The sequence below is a fragment of the Amphiprion ocellaris genome, chromosome 2 (assembly GCF_022539595.1).
Source record: "Amphiprion ocellaris isolate individual 3 ecotype Okinawa chromosome 2, ASM2253959v1, whole genome shotgun sequence".
In the NCBI taxonomy this organism is placed as follows: domain Eukaryota; kingdom Metazoa; phylum Chordata; class Actinopteri; family Pomacentridae; genus Amphiprion; species Amphiprion ocellaris.
The window spans coordinates 26,304,277-26,319,931 of record NC_072767.1 but is presented as its reverse complement, the minus strand read 5'-3'; the positions used below and the strand labels follow the sequence as shown (position 1 = coordinate 26,319,931).

The 15,655-nt window shown below is 38.1% G+C and overlaps 1 long non-coding RNA gene across 1 annotated transcript in view; it reads left to right on the top strand.

Annotated features, from left to right (window-relative positions):
* Positions 1-15,655, top strand: part of LOC118471034 (uncharacterized) — a 24,999-nt gene extending 9,344 nt beyond the window's left edge. The window contains exon 3 of the long non-coding RNA XR_008603803.1: positions 2,822-15,655. This is a non-coding gene — a long non-coding RNA (uncharacterized LOC118471034). The remainder of the gene's footprint in view (positions 1-2,821) is intronic.

The window sequence follows — 15,655 nt, the reverse complement described above, 5'->3', positions numbered from 1 at the left end:
TGACCTTGCGCTGAGCACATGCTTGTGTTATGCATGAGTACGTTATGTACTGATACTGCATCGCGTGACCTAAATATGTAGCCGCCGACGGAAATTGATTGGACTCGGAAACACCCTCACAATTTAATCAACTGTTCCTTGTATCATTTCCGACGGATAAGTCCGGATAAGTCGGCAGAGTTCGATTTGTAGCAGGATCGCAATCATGTGATCGTCAAGAGGCAGCTGACGTAGTGTTCACTTGTTTTCATAGTTACAGTGACGCTGTGCCGCTATCTCACAATGATACAGAAATCTTTCACAAATCCGTGGATCCAGATTATAAGCCGTATCACCACCAAAATCTAATGAGGTGGTCCTTGTGTCAATTCTGACCTTCCCTGAAAATTTAATCCAAATCTATTTGTCCGTTTTTGAGTAATGTTGATAACAGACAGACAGACAGACAGACAGACATACACACACCAATTGTCACAAAACCCTGCTGCGTTCTGTGACAGAGTAAAAAGCAATAAAACACTTGATGCCTCAGCTGCCCTGGTATTTTCATTCAGTCCTGCCTGCCTTGTTGCTTCCTGTTCCTCATTTGGTTTGTCCACCTCCCTGTTCTCTTGCACTCTCCATAAAAATGCTTCAGGAATGTGGATCATCCAACACCCACATTTTGTTTTTCTTGAAGGTCAGTTACAGTAAAATACGATGGAGTTCATATGGTTTTTATCTATAGTTGTATCCTGTGTTAATTTAAATCACTTGTCAATGTACTAGAAATCAGTATTTTACCATTGTATTTAACAGAAACAGTTTTTAAGTGAAAAATACACATTTAGTCTGTCAGGAGGGACAGCGTTTGTTGTTCTGCAGGGCAAGTTACTGTACATGCAGTCCTCCTTCCACTGGTACTGTGGTATGATAATGTACAGCCTGGATATAATGCCCCACTGTTCTACACAGATGAATAGTCATGATTCATAGTGAAACATGAAGTGAGTCTAATTCTGGATGGATATTTTCATACACTGATTGGCTTTTCACCGTTTTCCCCATTTAACTTCTTAGCTTGTGTTTAACTGTTCAAATTGGTTATTTTGAATTACAGTGAAACATGACTGTTTCAACATTATCACAGCAAAGAGTGAAGTGAATATTCCCAAATCATAACGGCCAAATGAATTAAGAAAGACATTGTGGATTGTATTAACTGTGGCTGGAAAAGTGCAAGATGTCACAACTCTTTATATCTGTCGATGACAATAAATGGTGACTCTTCCAGTCCACAAATCCGCTGCTAAAGTAAGAAATAGCCTTTAATTTAGCAGAGTTTTCCCGGAACTGTATAGATTCATTCTTGTGGTAAAGTGTTCACTGCTGTGCTGTTTCTGACCCGCACAGTGATGGAATCACCTGTCAGTTAGCCAGACTCTGAGGTGCTTTTCTTTTTTCTTTGTTGCTCTGATGAATTTTGAGCTTCTGTAGGTGGTGCTGCCGCCTCCTCCTTAAAACATTTATTAAAATTAGCTTGAAAGTGTAAACCACATCATTATTTTCCTGGAAATCTGATGTACCTGATGTGGAGAAAAAAGCAAAGTTTAAATGCATTCATGCACATGAGGCATGCTGAAGCAATATCCTGCCGTGTCCGTAGGCTTTGAATAAGAATTTTATCTGAATTTGCTTTAAATGCGACAGACAATTACTAGATGATAGAAAGTAATCAAACAAAATGTTTGGACTTTATCACCATTGTATCCTGCAGTGTGAAAAGTTAAATACCTCCAAAAGCACGTTTTGATTTATAGAGAAATTGCTTGATGAAAAGGAAGACATTTTCTAACTCTACACATCCAAGCTTGATTTCTTTAGTTCTGAAAACATTCTGAGAAAGTTTTATAACATCCTTTTGTTTTCCTCTAAAGGTGGGATAACTAAAGGCGTTGTAAAAACGTTTGTGATAACAATGTTAAACTGAATGTTGCATTGAGAACATTCCTCCTTTGTTGTCATGTAACATTGTGGAACATTGTGGGAAAGTTTCATAGAAGAACGTTCTATCATGTGTTACCTCAACAGCATTCCCCAAACATCCTGACAATATTGCAGGCAAATGGTTTACTTTTGTTAATATATATCATTAGTAGAACTTCCCATGAAGAATGTTCAGAGGCCTCAAGGTCAGAGGCATCTTGACATCTTGAAAACGTTTTTTGAACATTGGTTTAAGAATGTTCTTCTTTTAACCTAACCTGTTTATGTTAAAACGTGGCGTTTTAATTCACTTTTAACCTATCAGAGAGGATTTGAAATGAGAAATATTCTTAAAATGCATTCTGAACATTAAAATTAAAACATTAGTGTAACTTGAAGGTAATGTTAGCTAGCATTGTGGAAACATTCCTGAAAGATTATTGGTACATTTTCTGTGTTGTCAGTTTAATTTTACGTTTCTGTGACTGAAAAATAGCAAACCATCGCAGGTGCTTTTCCCACCTTGGTGTCTTGAGAGCATCAAAGTTTACTCTTCTAATAAAGCTTTTAACACAGCTGAATCCTCATGGGAAAGAAGCATCCACCACAAACTGTGAAACTGAAGGACTTGCTGTTGAACTTATCAAAAAAAATCTGACCTTTTGATTTCAGTCAGGGAACTTTACAGCAGCTTCTAAGTGGATTTTCTGAGAGATGGAAAAGAAAACATGTTCATTTGTAGGAAAAGTCCCAGAAACCAAAACTGAGGCGCCAACGTGAGGTGTTTGTTTTGTTTATTTTACTGCTCATTTGATTACCACAGCAGTAACGTATACGTACAACTGCCTCCCACCAGGTGTGCATGAAGGTGACCCGTTGTGACAGCTCGGCGCCTCACAAGCCGCTGGACTGATGATGTGGTTGTTTTTCCGTCCACTGCCTCAGCGATGAACTGCTCTCAGAACGAGTGAGTCAACATGTCAACACCTGGTTAGTTCTTTGACCGCCACACCCCACTGATATGAATACATGTTTACAGGCCATATATGAAACAACCACAGTTAAAGCTGTCTGCAACCAACCAGCCACACCACATCTACAGACACGCACACTCACACACACACGCACGCACGCACGCACGCACGCACGCACGCACACACACACACACACACACACACACACGCACACTCACACACACACGCACGCACGCACGCACGCACGCACGCACGCACACACACACACACACACACACACACACACACACACAGGCACCACCTAAGTGGCTGTCATTTGTAAGTCAAATGAATAATAAATGGTCCCACTGCAGCATACAGCACTTTGTTTTCAGGCTTGTTTGACGTAAATGAAGTTAGATTTTTTTCTTAAATCTTTTGTGATGCCACGGTGATGAAAAAGTGACACGATTTAATGCAACAGACAATCTCTTTTCTCTCCCTCTTGTTCAGTGGTTCTTACCTGCTAAACTACACTCACCTGCTGCTTTAGGTTCACTTGTGGAATCTAATGCAATCCAATGCAAGCTGCTGCTTTCTAAAACTTAAAAAAAAATTATTTCCAGTTTTTGTTAATGTTGTCGAAAGGGTGATGATTCAACCTTTATGAGATTATAGTGAGTGGTGTTTTGTCCACTGAACGTGGAATATTTTTAAAAGTACAATTTTGCATTAAATTACATTAAACTTCACAGGTTTACCTAATAAAGTGGCAGGACAGTGTTTTTCTTATTATATGTACAAAATAATTTTCTTTTTAATTATTTTTTCAGAATCAGGAAGGTTTTATTGGTAAATAGATTTTCACATACAAGGAATCTGACTTGGTGTTTTAGTGCCCAACAGTAAACAGTAGCATATAGCTTTTTTAAAAAATGCTGCCAGTCAGTAGGTACAAGACTGACAAGAAGCAGTGTTATTAAAATTAGCAGCAGTAAGTGTAATCAAGGGTTTATAAATCACAAAAAGTCGTAGGAATACTTGCAGTGTGCAGAAATGTGCAATGAGACTGTGCAAGCTAAAGTTTACCAACATTTTTTATTTCTTTCACCATAGTATACTATGCAATAAAATTCACATTAACTGCCCTATTTACACAGTATATAGAAAGTCAGATATACCGGTGCAAATGGAGATCTAGATTTAAAGAGATAATGTGGTAATCTGTTTCACTGCTCCATGATGACATCTTGTGTCTGTGAGTGTTTACTGCAACTCTGATTCATGTGCTGAAGAGCCACTAACAGGAGTAATGAGTGCAGTGACACACAGATGGTGCTCTATAGCCACTGGTGAGAAAAACTTGGCGTTTATCACCAGGAATCCTCCGGCAAGAAGCAAAAAGACACAGAAAAAGGGAGATAGTTGATGTCAGGTCATACAGAATCTGTAATGTAGAAAGTAACAGGTTGGGCGGCAGCCACTCCTCTATCATTTGCCTATAAGCAGCACATTTAACAGACATGAATTGACTTGAATTGTATGGGAGAAAGCCTATATGGTATAGACGGCTTTCCTTTGCAGCAGATTAATGTCTAATTTAGAAATCCTGAATACTTCTCTTAATAATATGACACTAAAAAAGTTATTTTCCAGATATTTTAGGACCTTTGCCTGCTTCAAAGCTGATACTGATCCACATCATCACTTTATAACCACTCAGTGTTTTGGGGAAACAAACTGCTGGAATAATGCCTTGTTTTCTGCAGGATTATTGCTCAGGTTTCAGAGCCTCCAAAGGTTGTTGACTTAGATTTAAAGTGCTATTCTTTATAAATTGAGAATTCACTAAAATTTCACCAATCAGGAGCTGCTTCTTTCTTAGGATCATCATGCAACCTTGAATTAACAGAGATGATGCTGCAAAATTTGGTTGACAAATGAATAAACCTTATACATAAAGGTGTAATCATTTTTATGAAAAAAAAAACAGTGCAAAGTATAATATCACAGTTTTCTTTCAGTTGTTTTGGTGACTAGTCTGGTAAATTCTGTTTACATTTTAAGCGTTTTAAGCTCATTTTCTACAACTAAATTCTTCACCAAAATGTAAACACTGAATTTTTAAGTTAAGGAAGAAAGTTTAACAACCAAGCATCTGTACTTTTCAAGCAGCAGCTTTATGCCACTTTTTTTTTTTTAGAAAACAACTCATCATATGAGAAAAATTTCACTTGATCCATGCAGAAATCATTGAACTTAGCATTTAGATGATTACTAAAATTGCATATTTAGTAGTTTTTTATTAGGAAAATGCTCCCTTTTTGTCTTTACATGGTTAGATATAGCTCTACACCGTTGCTTCGCCGCAGCACAAGCACGACAGCTCAATTATAACTCTGCTCAAACACTGTAAAACTCCTCCACACAATAGTGAAGTGGTAATATGGGAGTAATTCAGCCTTACATGTTTGACTTACCAGTTCAGATTAATTGTTGATCATTTTCATACATGAGGGCCTTTAGGGACCTCCTCCAGGTCTAGTACACTCAGTAATCAACCCATTTAAACGGGCTCTGTTATCATTTAATGTCGGTGAAGCCGCAATTTTGCTCTGATGCAAAAAAATAGAAATCCACTTTTTGAGGGTGGAAGAATGAGCCAGCAGATTTTCACTGAGACTGAAATTTGAGTCCAGTCCTTTTCCTGGGTGATGACTTCACTGGAGACGTTTACAAGCACTTATTTACTCGGCTACAAGGAGTCATTGACATTATTGGAGTTACTTTATAATCATCAGCTTTCAGTATTGATAATAATGTGCCTGCTGATACACTAGAAGGTGGAGGAGGTCCCTGCTGACTCATACATGTGGGAATGATCAGTGATGATAGTGGTGATGTAATGGGCTGATCACATCTGAATCGGGTGTTCGAACTGGAAACTGATTCTGAAAAACATATTATTAAAAGCCCCACCTTGCAAATTCACAGGATTAGTTGCTGAGGTTTGTTATGTATGAAATTCTGACTGAACTGTCTGAAATGAAACGTAATCTGCAGTTTCAACGGCTTCAGCTGCTTACTTTACTCATAAGGTGTCTTCCAGTGTTTAAGAAAAGACCATAAGGGAACATTCACAAGGTAGAAAAAACTTTATTTTTACAAGTGTGGGTCTTTAAATTTCACCAAAACATCAATCAACAATCATAAAACACCTGCAATGAAAAGATTACCAACAAATAATACAAAATATGGAAATTAACTCAATAGTGGCTGCCACTTACAGCAAAACTGATAACTGTAACCTGCTGTCTGTGGTAGAATACCCTACATTTCCCACAATGCAATGAATAAGTATTTTCAGCAGAACCTCTTTATCTAAACATTCCACACATTCACCTACCAAAGATTTAAAGTGACTTTAAAATGCTCCTTCCTCCAGAGCCACAAATGACATTATAGAACTATTTTTACAGCCTGAGAGGGATGCTTTGTGATGAAAAAAAATGACTTTATAAAATTGATGGAGGGGTCCTTTAATCTAAAGGAGCTCTAGCAATAAACAGTGCAGCATCACAGAACATGCTTTGGCCTGCAAAAACTCAGATTCAGCCAAAATGTAGTTCTTCCGGTCACTTCCTCTGCACACTGAGCATACTGTACTCGTCCAGTACGGGTCAGACATGCTGACCCCCCACTCCCACCTCTCACCTCAACCTGAGCCTCCTGATGGCCTGGCTGGGCTCGGAGACTCCCATAAAACAACATAAGCCCCCTCAAGCCCTGCAATTAAGAAATTAAGTCGCTCAGGATTGATTGAAAGATGGAAGCACACCTGCTAGTATAAACAGAAGGGGATATTATGGCCTGTCAGGTCAAAGGTCAGAGGATGGAGTTAGTCCTATTCATAAGCTGGTAGGAGGACGGGGAGTGGATGAGATAACACAATGAAGATGTAAAAAGGCATTTCAGACATTTTCGACTTTTTTAAAATTTAGTTTATTTGACAGAGACTATGTACAGAAGAACATTAAACACAAGGTAAAGATGCTCTGTACCAGATTATAATGTACTCACTAGTTCCATCTGCAGCCCCTGGGGAAGGCAAGAGAGAAACAAGTAAAGGTAGAAAAGCAATACATCACATTTTTTTTAAAAAAGAAAGGATCTCACGTTCTCACATTTACATGGTGAAGCAAAATCATTTCAAGGAATGTCAGTGCTGACAGGTTCGGTTTCTCCAGATCCATTTTTTAGTCTCTTTAGAAAAGTCTTTAAAATCAGTTGTTGTCTTTAGGTCAGTAGGGAGCTTATTCCATTCTGTTACTGCTTTGCAGGAAAAAGACGATTGTCCATGGGCAGTTTTAGATAGAGGAATACAACACTGCCACCTAGAAGAAGCCCTTGTTGTCCTGGTTGTATTTCCAGAAGTGCAATGAATTAAAAAAACTTGAGATGTGAGGACACATAACCAATCTCACTGATGATATGCATTGACGGTACATGCATCAGTAATTACTGGCTGTCATTCAAGTATCCTGGCTGTGTTATTTATGCATTTTCCACCTATGTTGCACTGAATGTAGCTTTAACTAAATGTACATCATAAACAAAACTATCCATATATGAAGGATTTGCTCTGAACATTCCAAACAAGCAATAGTTAACATCCTTCATGTTTATCTGACTTTGGAATCTAAACTGCAAGAACAGTAAATATATTTTGCTCCAGGCAACATCTCTGAATCATGGTGGGTGGTGATGACCCACATTTCAAGCACTCACATGTACACAATCATTCAAAAGTTTGGGGTCACCCAGGTAATTTCATGTTTTCCACGAAAACTCACGGGTTTTCTAATCATCAGTTAACCTTTAAACACGATTAACTGACACAGTGTACCATTAGAACACAGGAGTGATGGTTGCTGGAAATGTTGCTGCTGTTAGTATAATAGTCATTTAACCCCTTTAGCAATGTCTAGACTGGATTTCTGATTAATTAATGTTATCTTAATTGAAAAAAAAATGCTGTTCTTTCAAAAATGAGGACATTTCTAAGTGACCTCAAACTTTTGGACAGTAGTGTATAGTATGTAAGGTTCCCTCTTTCTGTTCACAAACACTGTGTTATTATGGCTGCAGACAGACTCAGCTCAAAGACACAATACAGATTAAATGAATTAAACTGAGAGGGAAATGACACTATAGCTTAAATGACAAAACAGACAAAGACAAACAAATGAGGATGAATAGCTACAGTAAAACTCATCCAGTGTGGGGCTGTGCATTTTTCAGCATCAGGAAACCACATTATTTTGAAATTGTTATTGTAATACAGAGTCAAATAATTAATTTGGACTTTTTTGGAATTTTAATTTGCAACTGTTGTTAACCATTGAAAACAACATCTTGTTTGCATTCTTACTGGTCAAAATCTACCTATTCACATATGATTTTGAGAAATACAGCAGTTTTTGCAATGTACGAGTGAATCTTCATGGTTTTCACGTCTTTCAATAGAGCTAGTACAGAGGATTTGTTTTCTTTGCAACACTGTGTGGCCCCAGTGTTAAAACAATTTGATCTATAATCAGATAATTGACAGCTTATCTTTGTAGGTTATCAAATTCATATGGGAAACTTTCATTAAGTATTACGCTTTGAGCTAAATGTTAAAGCCGCATAACATTCTTCTGTTCATTAGGTGTTGCATTAATCATTTAGCTATTTGATATGTACTGGCATGCCAAATGTGCAAATTGCAACGTGCACTGCTGTTGTTGACGGGATTGTCATTAGTTTTTGTGTTTTGGTCATAAGCCAAAGTACCGGACAAACTGATACTCTGACCTGATGTTGACCACAGTATTTTCATTCATATAGATTTTCAGATGTCATACATGCTGATATTTCAATCTTGAGTGAAGTGGTGAGCTGACAGACCCACAGAGGCACAGAACCCTGCTGAAAATTGGCTAAAAATTTAGATAAAATTTAAGTTGCTCAGCATTTTGTCTTGCTTCACATGAGGTTCATACAAATCTCTTCAATCCATTTTTTTTTTATCCTGTTAGCATGTCCCTATGGTGTTTTTTAGAAGCCACACATCATGAGTGAAACAAGCTGTCAACACCATGGCTGAACATTTCTACCATGAAGTTGTAGATGACAGTCTCAGAAACATGTATTCACCCTTCCACGGTTTCTTAGGAAAACACACCAAAGCAGACAGTCCTGCCTAGTTGTGTGAGTAGTTTTGCTGTGTTTGAGTAGAGCAGTAGGTAGCATTGGTGGCATTCTGTGGAGAATGGGGCAGTGGTAGGTGAAGATAGAAACAGGGGACTCCATAAGGTCGTTTTCTACTGCAGGAACTTGTGGACCTGAATCTTTGTGCATGTTCCAACCATAAGACTTGCCCCTGTGGAACTTGTTTCAGGGCTAGTTTCATGGGAGGGAAAAAAGCTCGATTGGGTATATCTGAGTGGCCCTGAAAAACTGCGCTGTGAGTCTGGCACTGGCAACACTTTGAGAAGACAAATGCTGATTGGTTAAACTCTGAGAGGACAACAGGTGATGTTTTTCTGCCCTCTCGATGTCCACGTCCAGTAGCAATCTACTGCTCTCTAACATCACCATCAGCGTAAAAGCGTAAAATTCACTCCATGGACAAAACCTCCATCGTCCTGTTACTTCCATTAACTACCATTCCTTGTTTTGGTGCATTCTGAGCTAATGTCACAGTCAAGGCTGTCAGATGGAAACAAACAGGCAGAAAATTCTGATCATGGGGTTGTTCCTGTAAACACTCGTGCCACCTTGTGCCTGACCTGAGTTCCTGCTGTGGAAAGCCACTTCTAGATCGACACTTTCTATGATGTAGAGTTCAAATGTAAGCAATCAAAAAATCATTTTCTTGGAACAATTTCTTGATATCTTCCAAATATGTGACTTTAATACACAAAAGTGACTTGTTAGGGGCCTGGGGGGACTTTAAGATTCTTGTAACTCATGATAGCAATAACTTTATATTTCTGACATTGTGCGTGTAATAACTTAAAGATTAAAAATGAAAAAAGGAAAATAAATAATGAGAGATTTTTTATACTCATAGCCAGAGGGTCAAAGTCACATGACACAGCTGCCTTGGGTTAGACGACCTCACATTTCACTCGATTCTTGAAGAGCTTTTTAATGAATGATTGTAACTACGTCACAGTGCTGATTTTGTGTTTCTAGGGCCTGCAGATAGAGATGGATTACAATGAGATGAAAATATGAATAGCAACCATTTTTAAAATGAAATATAAATTCCAGCTTCTCATATTTTATCAGTCCCTCGTGCTTCTTTTGATTTCTTATTAAATTAACCTACATCTCATGTTGTGTCAATCTGAGACTTGATGTCACTGGAAGCTGCAACCCAACGATACGCAAAATTATATGGATGCAGCTGCTTAGTTTGTGATTGCTTGTGACCTTAAACTGATTTGACCTGAACTGATTTAATCTACCTGTATAACTGGAGACAAGTACAGGTTAAATACTTGGTGCAAACAGGCCCTGACAGGTGATCACAAACAAACAATCACACAGCAACAGATGGATATATGTTTACAGTTACTACATTTTGAGATTCCTTTGTTTCCACATGAGGTGTGGTGAAGCCACATAATGTGACACCAGCCAGCCCTACATGAAACGTCACTTAAAAAAGATGCACGTACACACAAGTAAAATGTGCACAGTGGAAGATTCACAAAAGACTGATATAAATCACTTCATAGGAATTGGAATATTTTTGTTAAAACAAGTTTCATCACAATGATTCTGCTGAATGATAAAGATAAACACGTAACCGTGAGTGTGGAGGTGGAGTTAATCACTCCAAATTTTCCACTAAAAACATCTCTCAGTTTCTGAGGCAAAACAACCCCCTTCATTACATCATGTAGTAGCTTTGATAAAATGTCAGAAGCCCAAAGAGGAAACAGCTCGAGTGGATTTTAGCTCTGCTTTGTTATTGTTTTGCTCTGGCTCTGAACTTTTCACATTCCTGTGAAAACAGACATATTCGGTTATAAGTGGGCGTGTAAGCACATTGTATTGTTTCCATGCTCACTAACACGTATCCACATTCATGAATCACTGTGCTTCTTTCACACACACACTTGAGAAATAATCTTTTCGGCCTAGCGAATGAATAAGAGAGATTTCTGTTGTTTTCTTTTGCTGTTGCTGCAGTTTTATACAGTGAAGCAACAACTCTGCCTCACTCAGGATTACAGCAGAAGCAGGAGTCCTCTGTGAGAGCATTGTTTTACCTTCTTTGCTTGTAATTTCTACAGTTTCCAGGGTGACGGGTATTATTCTTTGTGTTGTAAGAGTTTTAGGACTCCGAGGCCTGAACTTTGTACTTATTGTTATTGGTAGCTTGTGATTTTGGTGATTAGGGAGTTTAAACATCCTAACATAGCTGTCATTACAAATTCCCCAGGATATGACTGTGCAGTGAGATATAAAAAAGAAAATGTGAGGAAAAGAAACACACATTTTCATCTGTTTTGTTGTTTCTAGTACATACAGGTGAAAGACAAATTAAAGGGTTGATGTAAATAAATGAATTACTACCTTATCTTCCATTGCAAGAGAGTTTGCAGCAACACAAAATAAAAGGTAAGATAAGATAACAAATGAAACGTTTTAAATCCAGAAGCAAATTCTTGTGTCAGATATGGCTCAGAAAACCAAATTACATAGCATGAGTATAAATGTGGTGCCTAATAGAAAACAAATAATACTTTACTGTTAAAAAAGAGCTAAAAATAACGCTGTAATAGAAAATAAGAAGTAATACCAACTTGCAATGACCATCTTGATCACACATGCTAATGAAATAATGCATTCTATAAAGAGATATTATGCGTAAAATGAAAGTATATGACACATAAGATTGAAATATGGTGCATGAAGTTTAAGCATATTACACATAATGTTAAAATATTGCACCTGAAAAATTTAATATTACACATTAAGTTAAAATGTTGCACATACTACTGAAATTGAAATTGGACATCAGAAAATAAAGATCAGGGAGCCAAATGTCTTAGTATAACAGTTGGATTATTATTATTATTATTATTTTGCTTTAGTATATATATCCGGTCTGCATACTTCCTAAACAGGGATTTTCTTGGAAACTAAGGTGAGACCCTGTTAAACAAAAGGGTTTGTGTTAATCTCAGGTTTACTGGCATTTAGTGGTTGTTGCCATTACTGGCTACACTGACAAGTAGTTTGTTCCTTTAGAGAAATTGTCCCAAAATAATTAAAACTACAGTTTCCCCAAATGCAAGTTACATAAATGGCCCAAAATCCAAGGAACTATAGTTTTCTAATATTGAACACATGACCAGGAAAACCAGAAAACACAACCTAAAGCTAGTAGTTTATGCAGTTAAATCTCCTAGCAAGCAAATAATTAATTCATTGAGCAATAATCCTGCTCTGAAACTGACCTACATTTTCTAAACTGAGACCTTATTATTTCCACCCACAGAGTGAAGTCAGTTCAGGTCCTACTGACACCTCTGATTATGTTTTGATGAGCGGCATTATGCATGTCATTGTAATGTATGTGCGCTCATCTAATTACCTGAGGGTTTGAGCTTTTGATGTTGGCTTTCCTCTGTATCAACTGAACGTCTTCTGCCTGAGGAAGACTGACAATCATGTGTCAACACAGAGTAGCTGTCCAAGACGGTTTAGTGTTCACTGGGTCACGAAATGTCAGTAATTATGTGAATGCTGAGCACAATAATACATCCACAAGATATTATCTTTTGTTCTTTGACAGCTTAAAGCCAAAAATGACTAAATTATAGATGATAAATGCAGCTGTTTATAAACCACCTGATCCAGTTCAACGGTCACAATGGGAAATCTTGTCAGGTTTCCTTGCAATGTCAACAACATAACGCAATAGGGATCATTTCAGTCAAATCAGAGTTTTAGAAGAATTTCTGCTTGACCATCTCTGATTTGCCTGATTTTTTTTATAGAATAAAAACTGGATCATTTTAAAGATATTTGGGAAATTTTAGCTTGATACAGCAATATTTTGTGAGATAGATGTTGTTAAAATTGTACATCAACCCACTTTCAGCACGTTTGCACACACTGAAATTTGTTTGAAAAATAATATCTCAGCAACTATTAAATATAAGCTTCATATTTCAACTCACCCACAATCAGAGACTATTTGATTTATTTGCCCAATGTTGTAATGAATACTAAACTAATAAAATTAGGAGAAATAACAGTGAAATTTTCATGCTTTTATCTTTAATAGTTCTTGAGATATTGCTGTTCAAAACAATGCCTCAAATTTCAATGTCCAAAAAAAAAACCACTTGCTCAAGTGGGTCAGCAAGTGATTTAAAGCAAAAGTTTTGCAAAGTATTTGATACATCAAACTATAATTTCAAAATTTTAAATCCATAGTTTCCGAAGAAAAAGTTACAGGCAAATTAAACGTGGTTGAGTGGAAGGCTCCTGATGATTTGGGATGAATAACCCATTATTTTTGCAAACCTGTTTCTGCTTGTGAAGGGACTTGGACAGAGCAGATGTTACACAAACAGGTGTATCAGAGATGATTCCTGTGTGACGCCTCGCTGGCTTACTCGTCTGTTGACGTTGTATTAGTCAGAATATTCGCTGTTAGTCTCGACTGTTGTGCCAAAAGCTTCAAAGGAAAGGAATGATTACTTTGGTGGTCTTGCGTCCTCCTGTGAGTTTCTGTCAGGTAACAGACACATGTTATATAACCATGATATTATACGGTCAAATGGTGTAAAAACAAATCAAAATCAGTAAAATATTCACGTGTCTGGGTTGCGACAGTATCAATACAATGTCCTTACAGTGTTCTGTACATTTTCTGGTTTAACTCACATGCAGTGTTATATAATCTCAGAATGTTGTGTAATAACTCGGCTATGAGTTCCCCCAAAACGCTGCTTCTGAAGGAATCCATGAGGTAGCGAAATATGATGAACATGCATACCTCAACAGAAAAGTGCAAGCAATCACCTCCAAATATGCTCCAGACTTTAACTCGGAACTTGTTCTGAGAATCGTGTATATTTGGAACTCATGGGCTGCTTATGTGGATGAAATGAGACACAGCTGAACTTTGAAAAAACGCACTCGAGATGGGAATTAAGTTTTATTTAACACCGACTTTTATTAGCAGTCAGACACGGTGGGGAAAAATGTCCAGGTCAAGACTGAAAAGCCAAGTGTGTTTCTGTGGAAATGGAGCCCAATAAACCAGAAACCATACTCAAGGTTCACGTGCATATTTCTTTTTTTCTTTTTTTTCTGTTTCAGGCTGGTCAGGTTGCCCTGAACCAACCCCTTGTACCCTTTTCTCTGGGGAAACCCTTTTTTTAGCATGTGCTGAGTGATGTTTGGTCAGTCTGTTTGTTGATCGTGCACTCTCAAACCCCACAATGCTTTGCTAAAGGCCAGAGGTCTCCCAGGTTGAGCTGCTGAAAGTGACCGTTGGCCAGGACCACAGGCCCCAAAATACCGACGGCACAACGCCTGTCTTGTTGCTGAGGTGGTACGCTGAAAGTGGACCCAGCAGGTTGGACGGTGATGCGCCGCAGCACAGCCTGGTAGTCTTCACCCTCAGACCAGAGTAAATAAACACAACCAGCTACACAAACACTTTGGCTGGGGCTGGGAAAGCCCACGCACAGCCCGCTACTAAAGCAGAGTGTCTAAGTATAGAGGGCTTGTTGGAGCTGATGTTGCAACATTGTTTTTACAGGGAGTTGTTTCCAGGTCCATTTAGAGAGGAATAAAAAGCCACATTTGACTAATAAAAACACGTCTAATCCTGAAACTATTGCAAGGCCTCTGCTGTGTGAGCTGTGTGCTACTCAAAGTTACGTTAGATGTATTCTCATGGCAGAACGGAACAACTTTTTCATGCAATACTCCTCAAACTGACTGCTGTTTGAATCTTAAAGGCCTCGAAAACCATAGTTTCCAACATCTTATTTCTACTTGCACCATGTTTCCAGAAATTAAGTCATAATCCTTTGACATTTTCCTTCTTTCTATCCTTTACTAAATGAAAAAGGAATAAAAATCTAACTGTGTAACTGCTTGCTGTGAGCTAGCTCATGTTCTGAGCTGTTTTCCATCTATTCTGTTTTTTTTTGAGCGCCGCATGAAATTGCTTTTGTCAGACAGACCTTGTGAGTTGGCACCCGGACATCACACAACTGTGTAATTCAATGATTTGTCAGTTAAACAGTGGATATTATAGCAAATTTTCAGTCTTACTGTTCACCACTGATTCAATAAACTTCCTGAAAATACTAAGCTCGGTCGTATTGACGTTTCTCACACAGACACGAACAATAATTCTGCAATAATAAATATAAGATGGAGGGAGAAGGTGGAAAAGTGGACCGACAAATATTACTCTGAAGAACTGGACATTTCAATCCAAGATTCTTCTGAATTAAAGCACTTCATAATGGTGGATGGTCTTTGAGACAAACACAGGAAGACATAAAGTGTTCTCAAAGTGTGGTCAAGTATGCCTTGGACTCAATTGCAGAGACTGGTACTCGCCAAGGAAGAGGCCGAAAATGAAAGCTGACAGAAGCAGATGTCGGGCACCTCAAGATTTTAAGTACCAGAGACAGAAAGAA